This window comes from Pteropus medius, unplaced genomic scaffold (assembly GCF_902729225.1).
Source record: "Pteropus medius unplaced genomic scaffold, Ma_sr-lr_union100, whole genome shotgun sequence".
Lineage (NCBI taxonomy): Eukaryota > Metazoa > Chordata > Mammalia > Chiroptera > Pteropodidae > Pteropus > Pteropus medius.
Genome location: NW_024340696.1, coordinates 24,194,947 through 24,221,875, shown reverse-complemented (window position 1 = coordinate 24,221,875; position 26,929 = coordinate 24,194,947). Strand labels below are relative to the sequence as shown.

General features: G+C 40.1%; 1 pseudogene; it reads right to left on the bottom strand.

Moving 5' to 3' along the window:
* Positions 1 to 11,910: 11,910 nt before the first annotated feature.
* Positions 11,911 to 26,929, bottom strand: part of LOC120609346 (piezo-type mechanosensitive ion channel component 1-like) — a 60,682-nt pseudogene continuing 45,663 nt past the window's right edge.

Here is a 26,929-nt window from a genome sequence, read left to right as displayed (position 1 = left end):
CTGAGTATGCTCTCCAGTTTGCCATTTTCTTACCCTAGTCTGTTCACTAATTTGTTACCTTCCTGGCCATTGACAGCATTGAAGTTTGCTTTAAAAAATCTTCGTTGATCATAAATGTTCTCCTAGAGTGTTAATTGGTACAAATTTTTTGGAAGGCAGTTTGGCAATACCAGATTTTTAAAAAATGTACACATACTCCTTGACTCAACAATTATACTTTCAAGAACTTATCTTAAGGATATACCTGTTCATGTACGTAAAAGTATTTGTACAAGAGTGTCATTGAAGCCTTGTTTGTTATAGAGAAAAACTGGAAATAATTTACATGTTTATCAGTAAGGGGTTACTAATAAATTGTGTTACATCTATATCCTAGAATATTAATTAATATTTATAAAAGATCTACACCTACTGATATATAAATTTTCTAAGGTATGGTAAATGAAATAAGATGTATAGAAGAGCAGTTAGTGTGTAAATAAAATATACACAGGGTTACATTCAAGAAAAATTTAGAAGTCAGAGACTATTGCTATATCTGAGAAAGCATTGTAAAATGGGATCAGGGCTTCTATTATGAAAGCATTTTTTCCTGTTTGTCTAAATCACAAACCTGCATTATTTTTTTATATTGAAAGAAATATCCAGTATCTTTAATCAAGGGTAACAAATATCACTAATAACATTTTACTGAATTTATAAAATGCAGTAGCAGTGGTAGTAAGCAACATTTTCATAATCACAACTTTATAAAGTGGTGAATATAAGTCTTGTAATTAAACTCTTTTGCAAAGTGAAAGAAAGGAATGTTCCCTTTCCTTCAAAGCTTTATTTCCACAATGCCTGATAATTAGCACTGTTTATAGCTGTCTAAAGTTCTAATAGAGATTTATTTGAATTTATACTTTTCTCCCCATTTTTTTTAAAATAACAAAAGTGGTACTTAACATGAGAAAATCTGGTAAGCATGGATTTGTGTACTAGCTAGAAAAAAGCAATAAATTATAATTCTACTACCCAACAGTTGTGATTCCTTCTAGTCTTTCTCAATGCGTTTTTTCCGTAATTGAGTTCATAAAGAATACGGCATTTAGTATGTCCCTTATTTATTCTGTATTATCTTTTAAATGTTTCCCATGTCATTACAGCTCATTTGTAAACATTTTTTTAAATGGTGGCATAATATTCTATTGTATGGATGTATAATTTACTTGACCACGTCTCTAAAATTTTTAACACTTAAATTTCTAATACTTTTGCTTTTATAAGTAACAAGTGGTCTGTTTTAGCTCTAGTTAGGGTGTAGAAGTGGTAAAGTTTTCTGGGTGTTTTGTCAAAATGTCCATCAATTGCTCCGTGCTGTGGAATGACAATTGGAAGGCCCAAGAAAGGGCTGTTGTAACTCAGAACCCTTTAGTGGGTAGGACCAGGTGGGATTTTTTCAGCATCATGATTCGGGCTCTGTGGCCTATCAGAGTATAAAAGGATTAGAAAGTTAAGTAGAAGTGCGTGACTAAGGTAAATTAGTTTTAATAATTGCTTACTTTCAGTCCTTTCCCTGAGAACAGGGAAGGAAACTGACCTTTTCGTATGACACAAACACCATTCTCAGAACCTCAAACTCAAGCATTTGCTTTTATGTTATAGTTTAACTACATCAAGTGTCACTGTGGCCCTTATGGGTTTAGTCTAGAAACTGCTAGCCTCCATTTACAAAGTTTCACAAAAATAGATTTACAGTCTTTTGGAGTGCAACCTTTTTGTCCATTGGAAAATGTATGTATAATAGCTATCTCTCTGAGTAGGTACTCAGCCAATATTAAAATTTTGGTTATTTTCACACAATTTAGGTTTATCAATGTATATCAGTAGTCATGATTGTTTTTTCATGTGAATCATTCTTCTCTGTTTCTGTGTACTTCCACAGTTGTTAGGCAACAAATTTACCTGTAAGGTTAACAATAATAACAAAAATCCCAATTTTATAGTTCAGCTTAAGCTGTTTCATTGTGGACAGATTTCTCTTAGAAGGTCCTTTGTGAAATTCTTAGGTTCTAGTTACCTCCTGATCGGTCTGGTGCAATTTGGCATAAATTTGTTTATAATCAATCCTTTCACTTTACAGATCAGAAAATTGGAGACAATTGAGGTGGTACCTTGTTTAAGGTTTCAGGGCTGCTTAACCAAACTAGAATTTAGAACCTAGATTTTCTGATTCTTATTCCACTAGGTTTTCTTTTATTCCATGCTGTCTGTTTATGACATAACTACATTATAAAAACACTCTTTTAGGAAAACACCCGCAGCCTATTAACAGTCATGTAAGATAAGCCTTTTGGGAAACTATAACTTAATAAGCTGATAGTTAAGAGTGATTAATAGGACTATATTTTTTCTTCCTCACTGTGAGACAGTAAGCTAGGGCAGGTATTTTACCATCTCAGGATGAAAAAGACCAGACGTATTGTCAGATCATAGGTCATGGGTAGTCATTAACTTTTATTATCTTTAAAAAATATTCAATTTTAAGCATACTTGGTGCCTGGGAATACACTGTGCATCTAATGTTGCAAAACCATTAAAACCATAAACTGAGAATCTATGACTATTACTGTATACTTGTGTGAGTGAATCGAATTGTTGAGTGCAACAGAAGGGAAGTAGCCCTCGGTGGGTGCTGGATATGTAGATAGTGGAGAAAAGTTCAAATCATTTCAACAAATTCCCCTTAAATACCTCCTGTGTACTCAATACTGGTTTAGGCACTGTGACCCAGTCCCTACTCTAAAGGGAAATAAAATTCAATTGGGCAGGTGGAAAGCATATTTGAAATAGGTTTTAAAATTATGCGGTGTAATATATGATTAAATGTAAAAACCAGCTACAGAAATGTATTAGTGTAGGGGAAGAAGAGTTTAATATAAGTGACCAAGGCAGCTTCAAATATTTGGCCCAACTGAATTATTAAATTACCCTCCGGATTTGGAGACTAATAAATTGATCAACATGTTGATCGAACAAATAATTGAAAGGTTAAAAATAAGCTTACAGTATAATAAGGTTAATGTATGACAGTCTTTGACTTCTCAAATTTTTAATGAATTATTAGCTTGCTTAAGTCTAGGCTCTGGTCATTCCTTGAGAATTCTGATCTGGTAGTTTTCGTGATTTGGAGACTGTCGTGTTCATATACCAACCATATTTGAAGGTGGCTCTCCATTTTTCTCCAAAGAGTGGCAATATCTGATTCTTTTTGAAAAGCTTATAGGAGTGGGGAGGATGCTTAAAGTGGTGCTTGTACAGTTTTTATTTATACAGTATTACTCTTTTCCTAATATCTAGGAATAGAGAAAAAAAGTAAAATGGATGTTCACATTCAAATTCTAAAATTCTATATGCAGTGGCCTACTTGACGTCTTTACTTGGATGTTTATTAAGATTCTCAAACCTTAAATATATCCAGAGAGGATCTCTTGTTTCCCCATTGTCCCCCTGCCAGCCTATACCATTCTTTCCCGTCTCAGTAAAGGCACCACTGTCTACCTCATTGCTCTAAGCTGCAAACCAAGGAGTCATCCTTTATTCTTCCTTTTCTCTCATTCTCCACATTCAGGCTGTCACCAACTCTTGTTGAGTTTATCTGTCTAATACATCTTAGTCAGCTTTTGTTGCCCTTTCCCAGTCGCCATCGTCAGTTCCCTGGACTGTACTGCTGTAACACAGAAGGCGGCAGTAGAGCCCCATGGTTAGAGTACAGACTTATGGTTAGCCGCCTGGGTTTGAATTCCAGCTTTTCCACTATTAGCTGTTGTCAGGAACTCAGTAGAGCTGAGAGAGAGTTGAACTGTCAGGTGCGTTAGGTGTTGGAGTAGCTGATTAATGCAACAAGCCAAAAAATTAAAAGTTAAGCCCTTAATCACCTATGGCAATGGTATAAACGAGAGTCTGAAACTGGAGAAGGTGCCAACTCCCCCGTTCCATTTCCGCATGGAACGGTACACTGATCTGGTGTCAGGTATATCAGCACAGACATGGGGATTGTCTCACTGTTGAAGCCCTGAACTAAAGGCACAAGTAATTCTAGGGACCCTGAGCTTGGCGGGGAAGAGTGAAGGAATGGAAAAGTGTTAGGAAAAGTCAGAGTAGAACAAAGGGTTTTCAAGGTTTCCTCTTCCTCTCCTCATAAGGAGACGTCGGCAGAGGTGTCTGAAGATCTCTGCCTGAGGCCTTAGGTACAGAGACCAAGGGAATGAAGGCATCAGGGCTTGGAATGCAAATCAAATATGCCTGGGCAAGAATGCAAATATGCAAGGAGCATCAGCGGCTAGGGGAGCCTGAGTTGTTGACTGCAACAGCCTTTAGAGACTGCAGTGCATAACCTGTGCACCAAGTCTGGTGTGCATGTCGGGGGAGGCAGCCTTCCACAGGGAGGCTTGCCAGGTAAAGCTTTTGTAATGGCCTATGGAGAGATCTGAGAAATAACAGGAGCCAGACTCCTCAGCTGTGTGACCTTGGGCAAGTCTCTTAACCTCTGTATGCTACAATTTATAAACAAGATGTAAAATTATGAGAATTACGTATTGCGTTCGTTTCTTATTGCTGCTGTAACAAGTTATCACAAACGTGATAGCTTAAAACCACACACATTTATTATCTTGATAGTTTTAGAGGTCAGAACGTTACTGGAATGAGGAAAAAAATCCTGATTACATCAATAAATTTCAAAGTAAATGCTTGATAAAATTCGACCCCTCTTGATGATAAAAACTATCATAAAATTCAGATTTTTAAAGAACTTCCTTGATTTGATAAAAACAATGTACCAGAAATTCTACAGCAAATACTGTTTGTGGGGAAACTTTCATTTTCTTTATCATCTACCCCAAGGCAAGAATACTCACTATTAATGTTTGATAGAAAACTGAAGGTTTGGCCAATGCAATGATGTAAGAGAAAGAAGAGTTATCAGGATTGGAAAGAAAAAAAACAAAATTGCAAGTATTTGTAGATATTATGATTATGTACATTAAAAATAAATGGATTGAACAAAACTACTAGAACTAATGAGAGATAAGAATGACAGCATTTGTCTTTATTGGCATTAGCCAATCAGAAAATTTTATTGGAAATTAGATACTATCTACAATAGCTGCTAAGAAATAATTTCTCAAAAATTACAAAAAAATTTACAAATGAAACCTTAAAACTGTTTAAAGGACTTATGAGAGTGGGGAAAAAAATGAAAGGCCCTCAAAACGCAAACTTTAAGATGAAAAATTCCTTACTATAAAATTAAGAGGTTCTTTCATTTGAAGGCCGGCATAGAGAAAGTTAACAGATGACAGATTGGGAAAAGATTTCCATAATGTCGAAGTCCAACAAAGGAATTGACATACGGAATATACAAACATACCTGTATTTTAGCAAGAAAACGGCAGGAAACCCGGGAGGCAAATGGGCAAAGGATTTGGTTAGGCAATTTGCAGAAGTCGTCATGACTAGTTAACAATTCTATGAAGAGATACAAATCAAAAAAAGAAAGTTTGAAATAAAAATTCGGTTCCACATTAGCAAATATTAGAAAATAGAAAATGCTAGATTTTAGTGAGAATTTGAGAACTCTTGAGCCCTGCTATCTAGAGTGTTAACTGGTAGGGCCATCCAGGAGAAAATGCTGGAAAATCTTAGTAAAATTAAACATGTGGGTACCTATGACCCAGTCATCTCATGCTGCATGTTTTCCAGTGGAATTTCACACATGTCCACAGGGGAAGGTTATTTGCTTAATGTGGCCTTTTTTTTTTTTTTTAGGATAGACATTTGGATTGTTCCTAGTTTTTACTATTAAAATATCACTGCCATAAATATTCTTGTTCATCTGCATTTGTGCCAGAGTTTTCCCTGCAGAATTGCTGGGTCATGGAGAATGCACACCTTTAGCTTTACTAGGTGATCCTAATTGTTCTCCAAAGTGTTGATACCAATTAATATTTTCTCTCACAGTCTGTGAGAGATGTGGTTACTCTTGATTCTTGCCAACACGTAAGATTTTCAGATTTTTCAAATCTTGCCAATATAGTTCTTGTGAAATGGTACCTCAGTGTGATTCTGATTTTCATTATTACTAAAAATGTAAGTGTGATTTTTATAATTTATTGGCCATTTGTGCTTCATTATTCTATTGTGGCAAAGAATATAATCTGTATGATATCAGTCTTTCAAAATTAGGTGAATCTTGTTTTATTGCCCAGAATGTATTCAGTTCTTATAAATTACTGTCTCTGCTTGAAGTGCGTCTCTGCTCCTTGGGTAAAATGTTCTCTGTATATCCATTAGGTAAAGTTTATTACCTGTATTGTTTAAATCTTCTATGTCCTTACTGATATTTTTTTTCCGCTTAGTTTTGTGAGCTATAAACCACTGAGGTGCATTAAAATCTTAAGCTCTATTGGTGAGTTTATATATTTCTTGTAATTCTTTCAAGTTTTGCTTTATATAGTTTCAAGCTATATTCTTTAGAATTTAGTTTAGAATTTTTATTTTTGACTGGTGAATTAACTGTTTCTCATTATGTAGTTTTTCTCAGTGCCTTTTGCCTTAAAGTCTATTTTTTTTATGATATTACTATAGTAACATCAGCTTTATTTTGGTTTATTTGCACTGTATATATATTTTTTCACCCTGATTTCAATTATTTTTTATCCTTTATGTCACAGGCTTCTAAAACACTTTATATACAGATTTTATCTATTTTTATCCAATCCGATCATTTTACTTTTAAACAGGTTTATTTTTCCATTTAAATTTACATAATAATTCATATTTTATATTTCTATATATTATTTATTAAAACATTAATTTATGTTTTTTATTTGTCCAGCTGTTCTTTCTTTTTTTCTTTTGAAATTTAGAACTTCTCGAATCTGAAGATTTAAATCATTCAATCTGGAAGATTTAGCCATTATTTCTTTGAATATTGTCTCCCCAGAGTTTCCCTATTCTCTCCTTTAGGAATTCCAATTTGACTATTTCTGCTCTACCATCTTTTTCATATTTTCCATATGCTGTGTCACTATTCTGCAAAATACTCTGATTTATCTTCCAGTTTATTATTCTGTGTCTATTGTGTAATCATCCTTTGAATTTTAAATTAAAATTATTTTTCATTTTTACAAGTTTTGGTTTTTTTTCCCCCAAATATTCCTTTTTATTGTTAGTATTTTGTTATTTATTTATATTTTAAATCCTCAGGCAAGTAGTTTTTTGTGAGACGGGAACCCAGTAAACAGGAATGGGAGATTGGAGAAAGTGAAACGAGGAAGGAAGAAAGCCAATAGGAGGGTGCCCTGTGGGCTGATTTCCAGTGTGGGCAGCTGAGACTCAATTCCAGCAGGACTTTCTGAAGAAATGGCACCTCAGAATTGTCCACCAAAGGAGTAAAGACAAGAGCATTTATCCGTTGGCTTTCATACCCTGTCAGTCAAAGGTTGCCCCAGGGATTCCAGCTTCCCTGTACTTCTAGATGTGCATGCATGAATGCCTAGTTGATTTCTGAAGACATCCTGATGACATCAGAGAAGCCCAGGGCCAGAGAGGAGTAAGTGGTACAGTGGAAGCAAGACTATCAGATTATACATGTCATTCTCAATTATGTAATTGCACTATCGTGTCTTTTGGAGTCTGATTCTTACGAGTATAGTTTCTACTGGCTCTACACTTAAGCACAAATGGTGCTTTATGTGTTTTTGTGAAATTTTGCTCTGAGCTTTTATTCTTTGGTAGTTTATCTGTGGGAACTCTTTGAGAATTGACTTTAAGGTTTTAACACCTTTAGAGTGGGGTTGCTTCCCATTCTGCCAGGCATCTAAGCATATTATCAACCTAGAAACATTTACCATATTCTTAACCTGAAGTTTCTTTGGTACCACTCTAGTAGTGTGATTTTGGACTAGAAGCGTTCCAATGAAGCTCTGTTTTGTGCTTATGAGTTCTTAGGAGAGATTTTTTTTTCCTTTTGTACTAGCACTGGGGATTGAGAAATTAGTTTTTCTTATATCTAATATGCAAAATGGATCTGTGTGTGGTGATGTCTTCTATCAGACTTCCACCTTGGTCAAGCCCTGGACTTTGACGTGTGACTCCATGCCCCGAGACCCTATGAAAATCAAAGATCAAGGTAATGAAGATCAGTGAATATCATCAGAGTAAAAACTGACTTCAGGGTTCAGCTCACCTCTCTGGGTTCACATTTTCATGTAATTTTAGGCACCTCAGTTTTCCTCCTTCCTTGCCAGTTTATTAGCATTTTTTTAAAGTTTTCTGTTTTTGTCTTTGTTTTTTTTTTTTAGGATTTTATTCTTTATTGAATAGAACTGAAATACAGATCTAGAAATAGTACCTTCCAGGCCATCATCTCTCTAGCCTTCAAGAATTCCTCTTTAGTCATAACTTTGAACTTCCTTATTATCCTGGTGCCTTCTCACTAAATGAGTTTTGTCATCTCTAATTATGTTGTGCCCTTTCTCCCCCTTCATCCTGCCATAACTCTGGAGAGTTTGCCAGTTTCAAGTCCTTGCAGAGCACCAATCCATTTTGTTTTAATCAAGGTAGAAGCTCCGGCTTTAAATGCTTTCTTCCTTTATCTCCAAACAAGTGTGCAGAGAGTCTTCATTGTTATGAGAACTTTCTTCAGTAGCAGTAACTCAATGTCGTTGTGAGGAAGAGAGCTACTGAGCGTTCAGTGGAGAAGCCGAAACTGCCTAGATTGATCTCATTATAAAAAAAGTTTTTTTTCTTTTAATTTTATGTGTGAATTTTGGGTGTATTCATGGGAGTTTCAGTCAGACTGCCTAGGCTGCAATACTGCCAGAAATGGAGATATTCATTATTGCTTATAAGTCAGAAATACTAATAAAATTTCTCATAATTCAGGAAGTCTCCAAATTCATCATTACTGGCACAAAATAATCAGAGCACGTTAGAGAATCAGTTTGCCTAGGTTGGAATTTTGGTTCTAAAATTTCCTAGCTGTGTGGTCACAGGTAAGTTTATCAACTTCGCATTGCCTCAATTTTCTCATCAGAGCAACAGTACCTGTTTCATAGAGTTATGATGAGAATTTAATAAACTAATACACAAAAAGCTCTTAGAATGGTGGAAAATATTAAGTACTCAATATGCACGAGCTATTATTACTGCTGTAATTCTTTAAAGCTTACCTTCTAGCCAATCTATTCCTTGCCGTTTGATTAAGTTGAGTGTGTGCTATTTTCTCTCTTAAAGCTCTCCTCCAGCTGTTAATAAGAGGAGGTCTTTCTCAAAGAACTCTTGTTTTATCATTTTGGAAGAATTTTCACCCCTACCTTCCACCAGACCCCACTCATGATTGCTGCATCCCCATCTGCTCTTTATTTCCTTATCTAAAGTGTGATAAGGTTCTCTGTGTGTGGGGGCGGGGTTCTCTGACAGTGCTACTCTACTCAGGGACAGGATTCTCAGCACTGCTATCCAACCCTACCTCACCTACCCTAGCAAACCTAACGCTAGAACAAAAGCTTCAATGACAAGATTTTACAGCATCAGAAGACCTCAAAACCTGAAACCATCATATCAAAGTTTGAGTCTCAGATCTATGACTTACTAATGACATAAGCGATGCTCCATCTCTACTGACCTCTCAGTGTTGTTGCAATAATTAAGATCTTGGTAACTGTAAAGCCCTAAGTTGGTATGGGCATTATTAAGAGGTTGGGAACCATCGTTTAAAAGATAGGAGGTGATTAAAAATGACAAACTTTTATTCTCATTTGGAGGAATCAGGCACACTGTTGATAAGTGTTTGTGAGGACAGTGGTTGTGTGATAGGAAGCCTAGTTGATGTAACATCATTAAACATGAATTGACATCACCACACACAACAGTGTGCTCCTACACCAGACCAAATGCAATGATCGTTAACTTATGCACAAGAGGCTAGCGTTTTGTGTGTCAACACGGAGTTCAGCTCTATGTACTTATTCCTCTAAGTACTTGTGACATACTATGTCAAGAGTTCAGCGGCTGAGTTTCATATAGGGCAGTGTGATTCATCGGGATTATTAGGATCCTCCTGGAATAACTTCCCTGAATTGATTGCCTTTGACAGATCAGTTTGCTTAGATTAAAAAGCAATTGCTGCTGTCTAGTCAAATTTGAACACTGTGGCTAGAGGGAGCTGAACTCTAACTCTGCCCAGTCTATAGAAACACCTCGATGTGAAAATTACATCGAATGTAGTGAAGAGAAAACTGAGTTAGCAATACTCCAGGGTATGGTTTTGCAATAACACGAAGGAGCGTAAATGCCAAACACAAGTGACCCCAGGCATATGTGAAGGAGGGAAGAGTACATTGCTTTTAATGGCAACTTTATCTGTGCCCAGTGTACTGCTAAGTCAGTAACAGCGTTTGAGGTGCCACTCTGCTCCACTTTCATACAACATTGACCACCATTAGAACTGATGTTGAAAGTCTTCTGGGCTGAACAATGGAAAGTGTTTTGAGATACAGGTATCTCCCTCTTGCCCCTTCCTGAATGAGTCCAGGAATTTAATAGAAGAAACAATAGCCATCAAGAGGAAATAGAAGTATACTAACATTTAAGTCATCTTAAAAAAAAAATGAATGGAACATCCGATTTAAGTGAAATTTAAGACTACTGCCAACAGTTACATTCCCAGCCTGCATGAGTTGTAGATAAAATGGAGGCTGAGGTGATATTAAGCTGATACACAGCTTATCTCTGGTGGATCAGCAAATAGAGGATTGAAATTACTATGAGTAAGAGGAAAGTCCCATACGTACCTTCCTTTTCATCACAGTTTCCTTTTATACATAGGCTCCTTGATCTCTTTGAATATGGAGGCTGACTGCGATGTTTAAAGTGGAGGAGAAGAGAAGACTGGCTAATGGGCTTCTCTTATCTTTCTTAGAAGTCGAAGCCCTCTGAGAGTATAATCTTTACGTAGACATTTGCTACAGAAAGCATTGGTTATACAGTTTTAATTTTAGTGAATTTTTTTCAAAAAAGCATTATGTCCATCTATTAGCATGTTTGTTGAGTTGTGCGACCATCGTGATGATTTAACTTAAGACCATTTTCATCACTGAAAAGAAACCCAGGTATCCATTAGCGATCTGTCAAGCAGAACATTGTGTATCAGTAATCAATGCCAGGAGAGAACTCCAAATACAAGAAGGAGAGCAAAGATCATCACAATACCAGCCATAAGGAAAAGTCCAAACACTTCTGCCTACTGCGTCTTGGTATCGGAGTAACCAAGGAAAACATGATCAAGCACTGGATGCAGAAATGCTCTTATATGGAGAAGAGACAGAGCAAGGTTAGCTCTCATAGTATAGTCAGTCACTCATGGCTGGCAGGTGCTCCTGGCAGCTGACATGGGGCAATTGGCCTATACACACTACTATGGCACCACAGCAGAAGGACCTTGACCCTTCCCCTGTGGATTCTGAAATACTGAAGGCTGGGATGTACCTGAGAGCCACTGACATGTACGTAAGCAGGACAAAGGGGCACTCATTAAGTATGAAACAGGAAAAGATAATACCATACAAGCTGATAAACTCGGCCACAGGCTCTTTATTTCTTGTCAAGGAAGTGTTCCAAGACGAAAGACTATGCACATGAGACTGCCTTTCCCAAACTTTGTCCGTTTGTAAAAATAAAAACGTTTTTAATCAGAGAACTCTCAGCATGCATGGGAAGTGCATGGGAGGGCCATGCTTCCCTTCCTGATGAGGAAGTGGCTGAGGACGCTGATGGGGTAGTTGCAGTGGGTCTGGTAGGGTGGAGTAGGTGCCTTTGGCCAAGCACCACAGCTGGGCTCCACGTTCTGGCTTGAACATCCTTTTAGTGAAGGCTGAACATCCAGAGGTGGATGGCCAGCACCAGGATGACCTGGAAGGCCAGTATGCCCAACACTGTCTTGTGCAGGTGGAGGGCTGGGTCTATAACTGTGGTGCTGAACTGGATCAGCAGCATGACCAGTAAGGCCTGGGCATCTGTGTCAGGGAGGATAGGATGGCCGTGGCTGCCGAGTGCTTCCCAAAGGCCCAGAAGCTGCTGCTGCTGAAGTCAACGATGTTGGCCAGATAATGAGAACGTAGAGGTCAGTGCCTGCACCATACTTGGGTGCAGAATGTCATGGAAGAAACGGCACAGGAGCCCATACATGCTCTGGGCCAGAGGCAGACAGTAGCTCTGCAGCTGGAGACCTGGCATCCTCACTCTTTCCTCAGAGTGACTCTGTCTTCTCTCTTCCCAGCCCCCTCCCCCACCTCCTTTCCGTTCTCTGGGTTTGGGGCTCTCCCTTCTCCTACTAAAATACATGGAGGAGAGCAAAGATCATTACAATGCCAGCTGTCAGGAAGAGAAGTCCAGTCCCTTGCTTCTGCCTGGATATCATTCTTGGTGGGGGCCCTGGGCTACTGGCCTCTGTAACCACCTTTTCCTTCCCACTGTCCGTGTGGTGCTCCTTGGAGAGCGAGTCCTCCTCCTGGGCCGAGTCCATAGCACAGCAGCTGAGAAAGGTGGAAGAAGGGGGCCATGAGCTGCACCAGGTCGTAGGTGATGTCAGTCTTCTTCAGGCCCAGGATGCGTCCAGGGAAGTAGGGCTTTTCTCATAATGCGGCCGCATAATGTGTCTGTCCCAGGGGAAGAAGCCAAACTAGAGCAGGTTCTTGGTGACTGCTGTGACCTTAGTGAAGGCGATGGCGGTCACCCAACGTTTGCTGGGTTGAGGGATGGACGGGATGGACGAGATGGACAGAATGGCCCGAATGGCCCGCAGGAAGACGAGCACGGGCAGCACCAGGGAGGCATCCGAGGTGGTGACCATGTGGTTGAGGACGATGAAGCAGAAGTTTCGAGGGGTTGATCACACACTGGTCGACCGAGCCTGCCAGCCAGGAACCACCCGGCCTCCTCCAGCTCCAGGCTGCACAGCCGCCGGGCAAGAAGCAAATGTCTGGCCGTGTGCATCCAGTGCAAGCATTGGCTAGTAGCTCCTGAAAACCAGAGAGGGAAGATCTGGGATTGGTGACCATTTCTCGCTGCTTCTGCTGCTGCTGCAGGTGTTATAGCCGGTGCTCACGTGCTGCTAGTGTCCTCGGTCGTTCCGCTCAGCGATTTCTCTGCCCCAACCCGCTGGATGCGATGCTTGGTGCTTTGCGGGCCTCAGCAGGCCCTGGAGCGCGGCCTGGCGGCGCGGCCTCGCTTCCGGGGGTGCTGGCGTACGGAGCATGCTCAACTCCAGTCCCCTCCCAGCCCCGAGTAACTCTCGCGGGAGGAGGTAGTGTCTTTTGCGCCCCCACGTCGCTCTTAGCGCTATGGATGCACGGTGCTCAGCACTCACTGTCTCGTGGGGCTGTGGCCTGACACTTCGTTCTGCAGACCCTCTGTTGGTCTGCCTCTTGGCTCAGGCCGTCTCCCGTGGGTAGCTGCTCTGACCGCTCTTGCAGCGCCTGATCCCGCCACTGCTCCCGCCTTAGCAGCATCTGGGCTTTGGTCACCCATTCCTGGTACACCAATTAGGAGGTTGTCAGTGTCCACAGCCTGGGGTCCTTGGGCTGGACCTCCGCCTCCTCCTCACTGTTGGACTCAAACAGTAAGTATTCCCGGAGTGGATGACTGTGGCGTGGTCTAGCCAGGGCCACCACCATGGCCTGTGGTGGGGAGGAGGCCCCTGGACTGCCAGGCTCTGGCTCCTGGCTGGGGTCCAAGGGGTTCCGGAGGTGGCCACGGCCTGCCTGGCCCTTCCTGTGCTTCTTCTGCTTGCAGGGATGTGCTCCATTTGTCTTATTAGCTGGGCCAGGGACTTCTCCACTTTTGTGGGGAAGGTCGATGCTTTTGTGGTTGATAGTGTTACAGAGGGAGAAGTGCCTAGAGGCCTATAGGGCAGAGACCTGGAGCTCTGCCCTGATGTGCAGGGAGTCGTGGCTGAGGAAGGCATGCTCTAGCAGCAGGAACGGGAAGCAGACTCTGTCTGGAAGAGTGCCCGCCTCTTCTACAGGCATCCTGGTACCTGCACAACATCTCCTTGGGATCATAGTAGCCTTTGACAGTGCATACAAGGCTACAAAGCAGCAGTTGCTCTGCATTTGCTTCATGAAAATGTAAGACAGGAACAAGAGCATGTTCTTGGAGATAGTGATGTTGTAGAGAAGGAGGCCATCCCATAGCAGGAGGCAGGTGCATGTGTCTTTCTGTAGCAGGGTTGTGCTGAAGAGCAGCAGGTAGAAGCAGGCCAGCAGGTAGCCCACCCTGAAGATGCTGATGTGGACGGCTCCCTTGCTATGTACCACCACCAGCACATTTCGGAAGAGGTGGTGAAGGATGGCCGCCCTCAGAGTATCAAGGTAGGGCCTGCACTGCATGAAGCTGGGCACAGGGTTGGTTGGGCTCCCCCTGCTTATCCTCAGGCTCCACACACTGCTGCTCCTCAGTGTGCTTGGCAGAGAACATCTGCTACTTCTGAGAAGGTCAGAACAGCAGGAGGAAGTCACTGATGAGGTTGGTGGAGTTTGGGGCCCTGAAGAAGTCAGGCAGATACAACTACTTGATGAGCGTGGAGTTTATGGGGATGATCTGGCTCCAGTGCTAAGGGTAGTCCAGGCAGGGGGATGCCCAGGCACTCCAGGTATTGGTGCAGCAGGAAGAGTGCTAGGAATAGATGGTAGTTGGGCCAGAGGCAGAGGGGATGGCCTGCAGTGCCAGTGCATGAGGTTGGCCACCAGCCAGCATCTGTGCAGGATGACTGTTAAGTTCATGTGCTGCCCAATCATATTTATGGCAGATCTCCAGCCCAAGACTGTGGAAGAACTTAATGAAGTGCTTAAGCCACCCGAGCAGGTTCTAGTCTAGCTAATGGCAGTATCGTCAGCACAGACAGCCTTTGCTGGCAGTGGGGCCAGCAGGTACTGTGGGCAATGGTGTCCCTGGCACTGGTACACCATGGGATCAAACACCAGCAGCAAGAGGATATGTAGGCGGTTCTGGGTGTAGGTTTGGGAAGCCCTTCTGCACCCCAGACCAGTTGATAAGGTACAGCAAGGACTAGTCGATCTCCATCTTCTGCAAGAGAGGGACTCATTGCAGTTGCTGGAGTACTCATGTGGGCTGACTATCTTGAGCCAGTAGAGCATCTTGCACATGATGATGATGTGGGTCCACAGGGCTGGCCATGATGGGGAGGCAGTGGGAAGGCCCACAGCAGGACCAGTAGGTGGCCTCTTTCGGGGCCACCTAGATGGTATATAAGGCCACCAGCTGTCCGCCACGGTGACCTCCCTCCATCAGTGCAATGACAGCCTTTGCCTTCTTCAGCAGCTTCTCCTTGACAAGTTGGTGTAGCAGGAGCCAGAAAATCAGAATGTGCGGAAACATGGCACGGAGGTCTAGGCATGGGAAGTGGGTTGGCTCCAACCCCAACTGGCACAGGAGCCCAGGGTGGTGGGCAGCTGGGGACCCAGGTCTATGTAGTGTAGGCCACACAGCACTAGTCCATATTGCTGTGGAGGGTTGAAGGGCCAGCGGAGCATGGCTAACTGGGGTGGCTGCACAGAGGGAGGTCCAGAACAGCAGCGCGAAAGTCAGCCAGCTATGGTAGGTGATGCTCCACACCGTCATGGCGATGAGGGCACACACATAGCTCCAGTACATGATGAGGTGGCCCAGGCCGAGCAGTGGAGCTGCCTCTCTAGGCTTAGCCAGCCTGGGGTACAGGGATTGCTGCTGGGCAGGACTGTGGCCAGTCAGGTCGTTCACTTGTCAGCCCCTGTGTCAAGCACTGTGGGTGTAGGCATCATTGCCTGGACAGCCCCTTCCTCCTTGTAGTGGCAGACCTGGCTATTTCCGGAGCCACTGGTCCACCTTGGTCAGCACTACTTTCTACTCCTCCTCGCTCTTGGCTGCATCTTTCCTCTGTTCCAAGGTGTGATGTGTGTGGAGCTTTAGGAGTGAAGTTCAGAAGCTTAACTGTAAGACCTCTGAGATCCTGGAAGAGGTCTTCGAGAGGCTACAGTTCAAGGTCATGGATCTGGAGCAGACGAACCTGGAGGAAGATGGTGCCTCAGCCCTCTTTGACAGGATGGGGTACTGAGAGTCGCCCCTTACCCCAACGTCTCCTTCAACAATAATATTGGCATTTCAGGCCAGCAGGCCACTGTCTAAGACTGGGAGGTGCACCTGTTTAATGGTAATGGAGGTGTCCCAAAGCAAGCTCAGGGTGGGCAGAAACCTCCTAGGAAGCAGAAAGGCTCGCTTGATCTTGATCTTCAGTATGAATACAAACAGTGAAAGTGTGGCCTTGGATCCTTCTGACCTTTTTTGGTTTTAAGCAAGAGGTGTCAGAAAAGGTACCACAGGGATAACTGGCCCATGACGGCCAAACATTCATAGTGAAGTTGCTCTTTGATCCTTCCGTGTTGGTTCTTACCATCATCGTGAAGCGGAATTCACCAAGCATTGGCTAGTTCACGCACTAATAGGGAGCGGGAATTGGGATTAGACCTGTTGTGGTGAGACAGGTTAGTTTTACCCTACTGATGATGTGTTGTTGCCATGGTAATTCTGCTCTGTAGGAGAGGAACCGCCCCATCGTCTTAAAGAATTGTAATTCTGAAATTCACTTTAACTTCAGAGAAGTGTTCTGAGCTTCACACTTATGAATTCTATTTTGTTAATGCTGTTTGAATGAAAAGTTTAACAACAAACTTACTACAGTCATATTTGAACTCAGAATTTTGTTTGTGGAAGGATTTTGGTGGTTATCTGGCCCAGGGATTAAGCATCAGCCACTCGGTGCCAATCAATTATTGCCAGACTGGAATGAGGGCCCAGAGATGCTGGATCTTCCAATTTAAACAAAAAATCTCGATATCTGGATATTTATGGGTAATCTCCAAAATTTTAAATGGCAGCAATGAATTCAAAACTCTTAAAACTCTTTTAAGGTCAAGGGCCCTGCTCTTTTAGTTTATTCGTGTCCTGCTTTATCCTCACTGTGCTGTGGTTTGGTGATAGTTGTTGAAGGGTTTAGTGAAAGGAATTCTAGGAGATTGTAAGTCTTACTAGATCTTAAGACTGACACGGACAAGAAAAAATTATTAGCTTCAGCCTTTCAATATAAATATCGGCTATTTGGAACCAGATGGGTATTACGAAGTCATGTCAGTGAACTTTCTTCCCTCCTTAAGCTTTCACACTTGATTAACTAGTCATTTATAAAGTTGGATCTTCAAATACACTTTATGTTAGCTCTGGGAATTGTCCCTTCTACTCAGTTAGAACTTGATGAAATGCTTTAAAATCAAGCATCTATTCTGCTATTCAGCTCAAGTTTTAAGGAATGCTATCTTTTGGAAGTGAAGCTCTCATAAAGAAGCATCCTGGGCCATCTGACATTCAAGGAGAATGACCTGGGAAACTTGCCCATGGAGAATACAGCACCATTACTCAAAGCAAAGCTCTCAATATATTTAAAGCCATACTTGGAAGTGACTAAAGGTATTTTAAAATTTGAGAATGGGTGCTATTTTGGGGGGAGGGAGATAGAGGTAGAATATTTCTTGTGATCTTTTCCTCCTTGGCTGATTTAGGTGTTTGATTTCTCCATTCAAAAAAGAGCTTGGTTGAACATTTTGCTATCTGAAGTATTTTGAGCCCTCTCCCGATAACTGCCATAGTCCTTAGTTTCCTGATCCCTTTCTTACTTAATATTTCCTTCCTGAGGAAACTTTGTCTCACGGTGGAAGAACAAAGCCTCTGGCCACATCCTGATGTTCTGGTGGGTGGTCGATTGATTTTTTTTCAGCTCTCAGGAAAAGGCAAAGTGAAGTAGGCTCCTAACACTTCTCTTTTCTACCTATAAACATTTAGAATTAGAAGTCTTTGCACCAACACAACTGGATTGTCTAAATATGTTTTGCCAGGTAAGGCAATCCTTTTAAAATGGGGCCACTTAATGGTAAAAATGAAAGTCTCAAACTTTTAGCCCAGAAGAATGCCTGATGCTGGAGAACTCTCTCTACTGAAAGATGGAAGGGCTTTTACACTCTTTTTTGTGACTTCTGTTTTGTACTCCAACTTAATTTTTTCCCCCTTAATGAAGAACAATTGAAGTATATACATTTTATATACCAATAGGTGACAATGAGATGCTTCTGAAAATTAGCCACTAGCAGGTACATTTCATGTGTGAAGCAACATTTTGGCAGATGGGCTTAGCTTAAAATTGAGACTGTCCTAAACTGGCTTTCAGGATCAGAAATTAATTCCATGTGGAATCCCACCAAACCTTTTGTCATTAAGTGGAACATGGTTTAAATGCTTAGAATATACATCATACTTGATAAGATGGCTGGCCTTTGTGATAAAAAGTGAGTCCAGAGGCTAGACATACGGTGTTGTTGTTTATGTACATTGTCAAATTGTAGCATATAGGGAAATAATGACTGTTGTTCTCTTTTGCTGCCATTTCTCCCAGGAGCCTATTATTGTCCTCTCTCCTGTCAAAATTATGTTAAATAATAATAAAAAATAAGCTTTATAATTTTCCAAATGTACCATTCCCCGTTGGTTGCTCTTAAGGAATGTGACTTATGACCTACCTCTACTTTGGGATGCTGCAATTTTTTTTCACACATAGGTAAGATCTGCTCAAAGGGTAAAGGAGGAGGTTGTATATTTTTTGAATGCTGACTACCCTTTTACCACTTGCTTTTATTTATAAAAAAAGGACACGTTGTATTTCTTCCTATTCTGAAAGTAATTCATTCCATTTCAGCTTGCCTCCCAGTTTTGACTAATATTTATTATTTTGAAGGTATTCTTCATTATTATCATATTCTTAGTTTTAATTTTGTTAACTTTAGGTAAGGTCTGCAACTTTAAGTTATTATTATTCTTAAATTTAAATTATAAATATCTTTTATTTGTTCAATCGATTGGAGCTTCCAAATATTTAAATTGATGAAGATAATATCTGTAACAGTGGTGTAAGTCTACCAAGATCATTCTGTTTTAAATGTTCTGAATGTGAAGTTAAAGAGGGTATAGTGATTTGATCCACCTATCTATTCAGGCCAAGATCTGTAGGTTAGATTCAGAAAGAGATGCTGGTATCCATTCAGCCCTCTGCCGTCTGGAAAACTTTCCAGACATTCTTTTGTACATTTGTCAAATCCTACTTATTCTTCAAGCATCTTGGTACAGTAGCATTCATTACGTGTTCTACAAGCTCCTTACATTGATATACAATGCAAAGCTTCTTTCATGCAATGTTTCTTTAAACATGGGAAGTTCGAAATGGACTACGTTGGGACTGTGCTTTCAATAACATGTTGAAGAGAATTTCCCCAAATTGCTACTGACAGAGAACTTAGACCTGCATTAAAGAAGGCAGTACAAAGCAATGTATATCAACAGAAAAAAATCTAAACTTCATTGAAATCACTGTATTGCGCACTGACAAAAAAGGACACTGATTTTGAAGGCTCCTTCCAGTCACTGAACTTGCATTTGGCTGAATTGTCCTGGCCTACTGTCAGTGGATCTCTGCCCATAAAATGAAATCTCTTTGTTGTTTGTAGTTATAAGTTTTTGTTCCTTCATAATAAATCTAGCCCAAAGATTTTTCTTTACTGTAAATTCGTGTCCACTGAAGTGCTCGTAAACAGTGTCTGCTTCCATTACCAGTGGTGGACCAGGTTCAGGCATCTTGTAGAGTAAGCATATGCACTAAGAATCAATATGTGTTTTATTAGCACTAAGAGACTCATTGGATTGATTTTTTTTCTTTTTACCTTTAAGGGCACTTGCTATAAAAGGTAAATTAAAAAGTTAACCATCTGCTACCTTACTTTTCATTTAAAATCTTTTATTTGATTACTCTTTTCAGGTAATCAATGCTTTCTATTTTGCTATTATGGTGGCTAGAGAATGAAGGTGGTTTTAATTTATAGCTTTTATTTATCTAACAGTATTGTCAGAGTCACAATCTTTATGCATCCTATTAGTAGTCTGGAAAATATTTCTTACTACATCGAAACAGAACAAAATTCAATTTAGAAATATAATTTCCTGCCATGGAGACACTTGATAACAGGGGGGAGATTAATGGAGCCCAGTGACAGAAACTTGATTTAAAGCAGGAGATTAATACTGCTTTATCAGCCTACACTGCAAGTGAATTGGCTCAGAAAGAAAAAAAAATCTGTTTGAAGTTGCTGAGTTGTCGGCTTGTTGGTTGGAAAAAGGTCTCTGGACATTTACTTTGTTATTGCTGAGTATTTGCTGCATGCTTGTCTACTTGACAACCCAGGAACAAACCCGCATACAACACCAGACTTGCTTATTTTACAGTAGTAACATGTTTCTTATTATTCCTTTTGATCCCACAGGAAGCTTGAATGCTGTTGAGGTCAGCTTCTGACTTAAGGGGGTTACACTCAGTAAATCATGTCAAAATTAACGAATAGAATTGTGCTGACACTCCAGTTTGGTTGGATTTAAGTAGAATGTTTAAATGGTATTTTTAATTGCAAAGCTCCTGCCTCTAAATCTCGTTATACTTTCTTTCTATCCTTTACAGAAGTTATTAATTTCCTTTCCCAACTAAAAAACAGTATGAATCTTCCAGAAGAATTTAAAGCAAATCTGAAGATTACCTCAGTGGGTTGAAATGCCCACCAAATCCATTCTGAAACAAAATATGGAGCTTGGTGAACTGTTTAGAATGAGGAAATGGGTCCCAATTTTGATTTTTTAAGAAATTTTATTCTCAGGAAATTAAAGTATTCATATTGCTAGAATTAGATTTTTGAACTGGTGCTTGAGCTATATGAATTTTTAAACTTGGTATTTGTCTAATAAATCCTTCCTGGGGAATAAAAAAATAAATAGATAAGTTCCTCACCCACTAGCATCTCAAAATGGCTACATGTTTTTCAAAAGCTTGAATTTTTAAATTAAGAGCTTACAGATGAATTGCATACTTACTTTATGACTGAGGGAGATGTTTAACAATTTTTGTTTATTACTAACGTTGAATTTTTGTAAAATCGAACTGAAAAAAATTGCATTAATTTTATTAAGTTCTGTAATAGAATATTTTGCTAAAAGTCAGAATATCTGGGTTGTAGTTTAAGATCATTTAAGAACTTTGTGTTCTTATGGACGTTTTAAAACTACTTTCTATTTCCAAGAGAGGTGAATAGTAATAATAATATCTGTCTTACTACATCACATAGTTATTGAGAATATTAAATGAGATTTGTGCAAAATGGGTGTATAAAGGACTATAGGAGTATAAGCAACTTTATTTAAAACAATATTAGCATGTGTATTCTACTTTAAATACATTACATTTAACATTTTACTGGAGGAAGATGTGTCATTTCACATCTACCTTATTTTTATGTTGAAGTAACTAAAACTATCAATATTTCTTGGATTGATTTGCTGAAGTTTGTTTAAATGTTTTTAAATATATGGAGGATAATGACCTATAGTGCACTTCTTTTTGGAACTAAACATTTAGAATAAAAGAAGTAAAAGAAATGTAGGGCCAATTTGATTTGCTCATGGTGGGCTCTCGATACATTAAAAAAAGAATGATAGTGAATGAATGATAGTGAAGATGGTCAGCCTCGTAGATATGAGTTCTAAGATCTATGAGTCAGGTGCTTTGCATGGTGTCTGTCACCTCTGTGGTCTCCTTAGGCTTCATTAGCTTGTGGACTCTCTTTTTTTTTGGTGCTTGAAAAAATATACATATGTCTGCAAGGAATATTAGGCCCTGTTAAAACTCTTTTCCTGGCTGCGGGCTTATACCAAACTCTCAGGTAAAGCATCCTAAATTGACTAAACATTCACTTGGGAAAGAATTGCTTTAGGAATTTAAAATAATGTTCAAGCCATAAGAATTTAGCAGAGGACAACCTAAAAGGGTTTTTAATTTCAATGAACATGCATATTCTTTTATTCTTTCTTGTTTTACCCATCCAGTGGGGCCTTCAGTGAATATGCCCCTTGACCTTTTCCTAGTCATCAAATTACCCTCATCCTGCTTTTTCTCTTTTGCACTTCCTTTCCCAAATGGCCTTTCTTTGGTGTTGCAGTTTAAATTGTGCAGTGCCTACTCTGGACTTGCTGCTTGGATGAATTTTAACCCCCTCCATTTTAATTTTGCTGGGACGCTGACTATTAAAGGTGCTGACCTCTTGGGAGCCAGTTTGGGTTTTGCCTGGGGTTCATGGCAACCCCAGATTTACAGTCAATTTATTTTCTATCTTTGGGGACGAAGTATTGGGGTTTTTTTTCCCTTCTCTTTTGTTTTTTCTTTTTAAACTCCCTCTTCTTTGGGCTGAGAGTGACATCTGGGAGCAGGCAAGCCAAGTATGAAAATTACTGACTTTGACAGCTCAGCTGCTGTTATGAGTCTGAATTGGCAAATCAGACTCAAGAGACACCGACAGATAGGCTTTAATCTAATACTACTCTTACTGAGCTTTTTGTAAGGAAACATGGCAGAAGATAGCAAGGAGATACAGCACCATCAACTCATGAGGAGGCCCAGCAGCTACCCCTACCCTAGTACAGCTTTTTTTTTTTGCCCCCTCACCCATACAGGGCCAAGGTGCGAGAGCCAAGGTGTGTGGGGTCACCTTGTCACAGAGAGGCCACAGTCTCCTTCCCCCACCAGTCTCGTGTATGGTTTTCATCAAGCCTGAAGTCTGCATGCCAGTTCACAGATCCCCCAAAGCAGGTTTTTGTTTCACACAATACAGAGGGAGAGACAACTGTTCCCCATTTATCTTAACTCTACTGTTTCCAAGGAAACAGGGCAATGGGAGACCGAGGTCATTCTCAGGCAGACCTTCCTCAGCTAGGACTGATATTAACCCTTTAATCACACTCACACATGCTGCTGTTGAAATGGTAGCATCACTATGTGTAATGCTGTGCTAAGCTTCATTGTGCCACTGGAATGTCTTTAATTTTAACATTTACCACTGAATATTTAATAGGGCAATCATTAGAAAGAAAGCCTTTAGATATCCACCCATCTATCAATTTATCCATTCATCCAGTGCTCCATATTTATTGAGTGTACATTGTATGCCTCATCTGATTTTAGCTATTGAGGTTTAAAAATGAACAGGACACAGATCTGGCCACTGAACACTTTAGAATCTGGGAGGCAGTCTGCATTTGGGGTACTACAACACAAAATCTCCAAGTTCCATGCAGAACAGAGCATCGTGGGAGCACAGAGAAGAGAGCAACTCACTCTTTTGCCAATATTTTGTCTTATAGACCTTATTCAGCCTTTCCTTATAAGCAGGTCCATATAGAATTGTAACTGATGTTAATAATTACTCTGAGATTTTGTAAGATCGTAAAGTGCCCTCTGAATCACTGAATAAAAGACTTTGGAGTAATCTATTTATTATTTTCTAGACCACAAATATTAGGAGCATGTTCGTATTTTTCCCAACACCTTAATACCGCGTTATGTGTCTAAAAGGTGAATGATAAAGGTTTGTTGAATTAAATCTAAATGATACCACTATGGGCATTTCACAATATTCAAAACATAAGTCATGGAAAAATAAACAGACTACTTCACATCCAGACTTTTGGAGCTTATGCCTTCCAAGAGTTCATAAGTGATGAAAAAAGAGAATCATAACACATTAAGTCCATTAACTGTAGTTCTGTAATAGGCTATGGGAAGGTAGAGTGTTGAGGTATGTTACATCCCTACCCCTGAAACAAATGTCAGGGAGCATATTTCTGCCTTACACAACATGGTTTGGATGTCACTATCAGAAGTAATTCTAGGATGGGGAAGGAAGCCATGAATCTGATACAGTCATTCTGATTTCATTACCTAGTAAATGTTTGCAACATTTACATGTTTTTTTTTCTCACATGAATGTAAAACTAATTCGAGTCTTTTGCCAGTTTTGAGGAGAATTCAAGTTTAATGTTAGCTGAGAATGTATTCGTTATTCAGATTTTAACAAATAATTTCTGTGTACGTACAATACGCCTAGCACTTCCATGTGAACTATCCAATTTGAATCTCATTTAAGCCTTTTGTGATTTTTCACTTTTTAATAGAGGAAATTAAGTTCTGAGAAGTTGAATAACCTGGCTAAGTCACATAGCTGGAAAATGGCAGAATTGGAATTTGAACCCTTTTCTTTTGAGTCAAAGTATAATGTTCTCTTCATTATCACACTACCAACTATAAGTTGAGAAGGAAAAACAAGAAAAATTATATGAAACTATTTCAAAGTCAGAAGGTAAGCAGTTGTAAAGATAAGAAGCCGTAAAGTCACAAGTAGTGCCTTTTTAGCTCCTCAGTCAGAACAAGTTTAGCGTATGTACCTTGCTTCCCTGGAATGTTACCATTCCAAAGAGGCTTTCTCTTACCTCTTTATTTTTTATTCCAGGGTAATGTTTGTTTTCTTTATTGCATGTTTCTTACTTTATTTCATAATTACCTCTTAATCCATTTATTTTCTGTTTCTGCCTTTGGGCTCTGAGGTTGATAAAGCCAGTGTGTTTCCAGTGTCTGTCACGATGATGGCCATGTAGCAAATATGCAATAGATACATACCTACAATGAATAAATCAGTAAGTGCAAGATGACGAGTGAAAGACCACAAGCAGATGCTTATCACCTTTAATCCTGATTAAAAGTCAGAATGGGTGAAATGGGAATTGATCAAAATTGGCTGAGCACACATATTTAACCCCTTTCCACATCCCTCCCCACTAAAATAAGAGTGAAAGATTTTCTTTAACGAGGAATAAATCTTCACAGAAAAGGAGATAAGGAGAAGACAACAGCCATGAAATTCTGGAAGTTGGAGAGCAGATAGATTAGTTGCAAATGGTAAAGCAGATTCAAGAAATCTGAACCCTGACCCAGAATTGGGAAAGTTAAAAAAACAATCAGATTAGCACCGTAAAACCCAAAGAAAGCCACAGAATTGGTGTCACAGATTCTTCTGGAAGGGAAAGTGTAGTGGTGGGGCCAAGGATAGGAGGACTGTTTGAAAATCTGAGAAGCTGTAGAAGAGAAAGCTACCATCCCCAAATCCAACCTCCCTTTCTTCCTTTTGGAATAGAACCCCTTCATCACAGAGTAGCAGCTGAGCACGTGCTGCCTAGCTGGCGATTCCATTTCTCAGTCTTTCTTGCAGGGAGATATGGCTACATGAATTCTAGCTAATGGGATGTGATTATGTTGGGTCCTTAGAAAAGAAGCTAACTGTCCTATCTCTCTCCTCTCTTCCTGTAGGCTGGAATGTAGATAACATGCGACTAGTAAGTTTTGACCATGTAGATGAAGAGGACTTCCTAGGAGAAGTGGAGCAACAAATAGAATACACTTGGATTTTTGGATTATTTCATAAAGCGAAGTGTACCCATTCACGAACTAGTTCTGCCCACTTCTGAACTAGTTCTTGAAAGAGGAATAAACTCTCTTCCTAATGAACGTAGAAACAGACCTTAAGATCTTCTCTTCCACTCTGCACAACCTTGGCAGGAGACTGGAGGTTTATTTGTGCAGGACCATAGTAAAAATAGAGAGAGTAAGTGAATGCTTACATACCGACAGTTGTGGCTCCACTCTCTCTCCACTTCTCCCACTGGTTCCCAGATTGTAGTCAGGCTGCACCTATATGCAGGAGACTAGAAGAGTCTTGTCTGAAAAATGTGACCAGCCCGAGAGAAAACATCTTTATCTTTTGACATTGAGTGTTTGCCAGTGAAACAGCCTAGATTGATGAGTACATTAAAGAACGAAGTTGCCTTGCAAGACTCACCCATGCACACAGTTTTTAATAAACTTGTTAGTGCAACACTTTTAAATAGAGGCAGATAACCAGGGATCTTCAGACATTTTAGGAAAGCATTCAATAAGGCAGAGACAGAAAGCACCTAAAAAGTCATCTTGGAATAGGTGAAGGCAATAGGAAGGCAATAGGAAGAAGAAAAAATGATCAAAAAAAGTTATTAATATAGTCAGAGGGATGAAAAAAGATATTACCACCATAGACAAAAAATAGTGGCTATAAAAATGTAACATTCAGAAAACAATAAGATATCTAGACAAATAAAACTATGAGAGGAAATAAAAATTCAGTGGAAGGTCAGGAATATAAAGTTGAAGGAATCAGCCAGAATGTAGACCAAAAAATAATTTAAAAAATATCCCAGTATTGAAGGACATGATTTTTTAGAATCAAAGAGCCCATGGACTTTTGGGAGTGTAAATGCACCCAACCAGTTTGGAAAACAGTTTGGTATTGCCTGTGGCATACCTAAAGGGTAGTGTTTTATAACAAGACTGATAGCCCTATCTGACCATTAAAAAACGTGCATGTGTAACATTTTAAAGAAAGGTGTTATGCCAGTTTATTTTCCTAACAATAATAGCTACTGTTTACTTAGGACTTTCTGTTAAGCAGACATTATTTCTAATTTTTACATAAACCCTGAAAGTGAGCTATCATCATCACCATTAATAGAGAAGAAAACTACCTTTCAAGAGAGATTAAATGACTTTATCAACACCACATCTCTCTGGCTCCAAAGTCCATCCTCTGTGCTCTCAACTTGCTCTCGTTTCTCTGAGGCAGTTAGCTCCCCAGGACCTCCGTGGGAGTAAGCGTTGTTCTGACTTTATGGGAGTCCCGGGAACTGAAGCTCACATGGCTTTGCTGTGTGACACACATTCCTGATTGTGACAGCAATAACAAGAAGTTCTGAATTTGATCACAAGAAGTGACAACATTCTTCTCTTCTAGCAACTGGAGGCATTAAGAGGGCTTGTTTGCTGGCTGCCGAA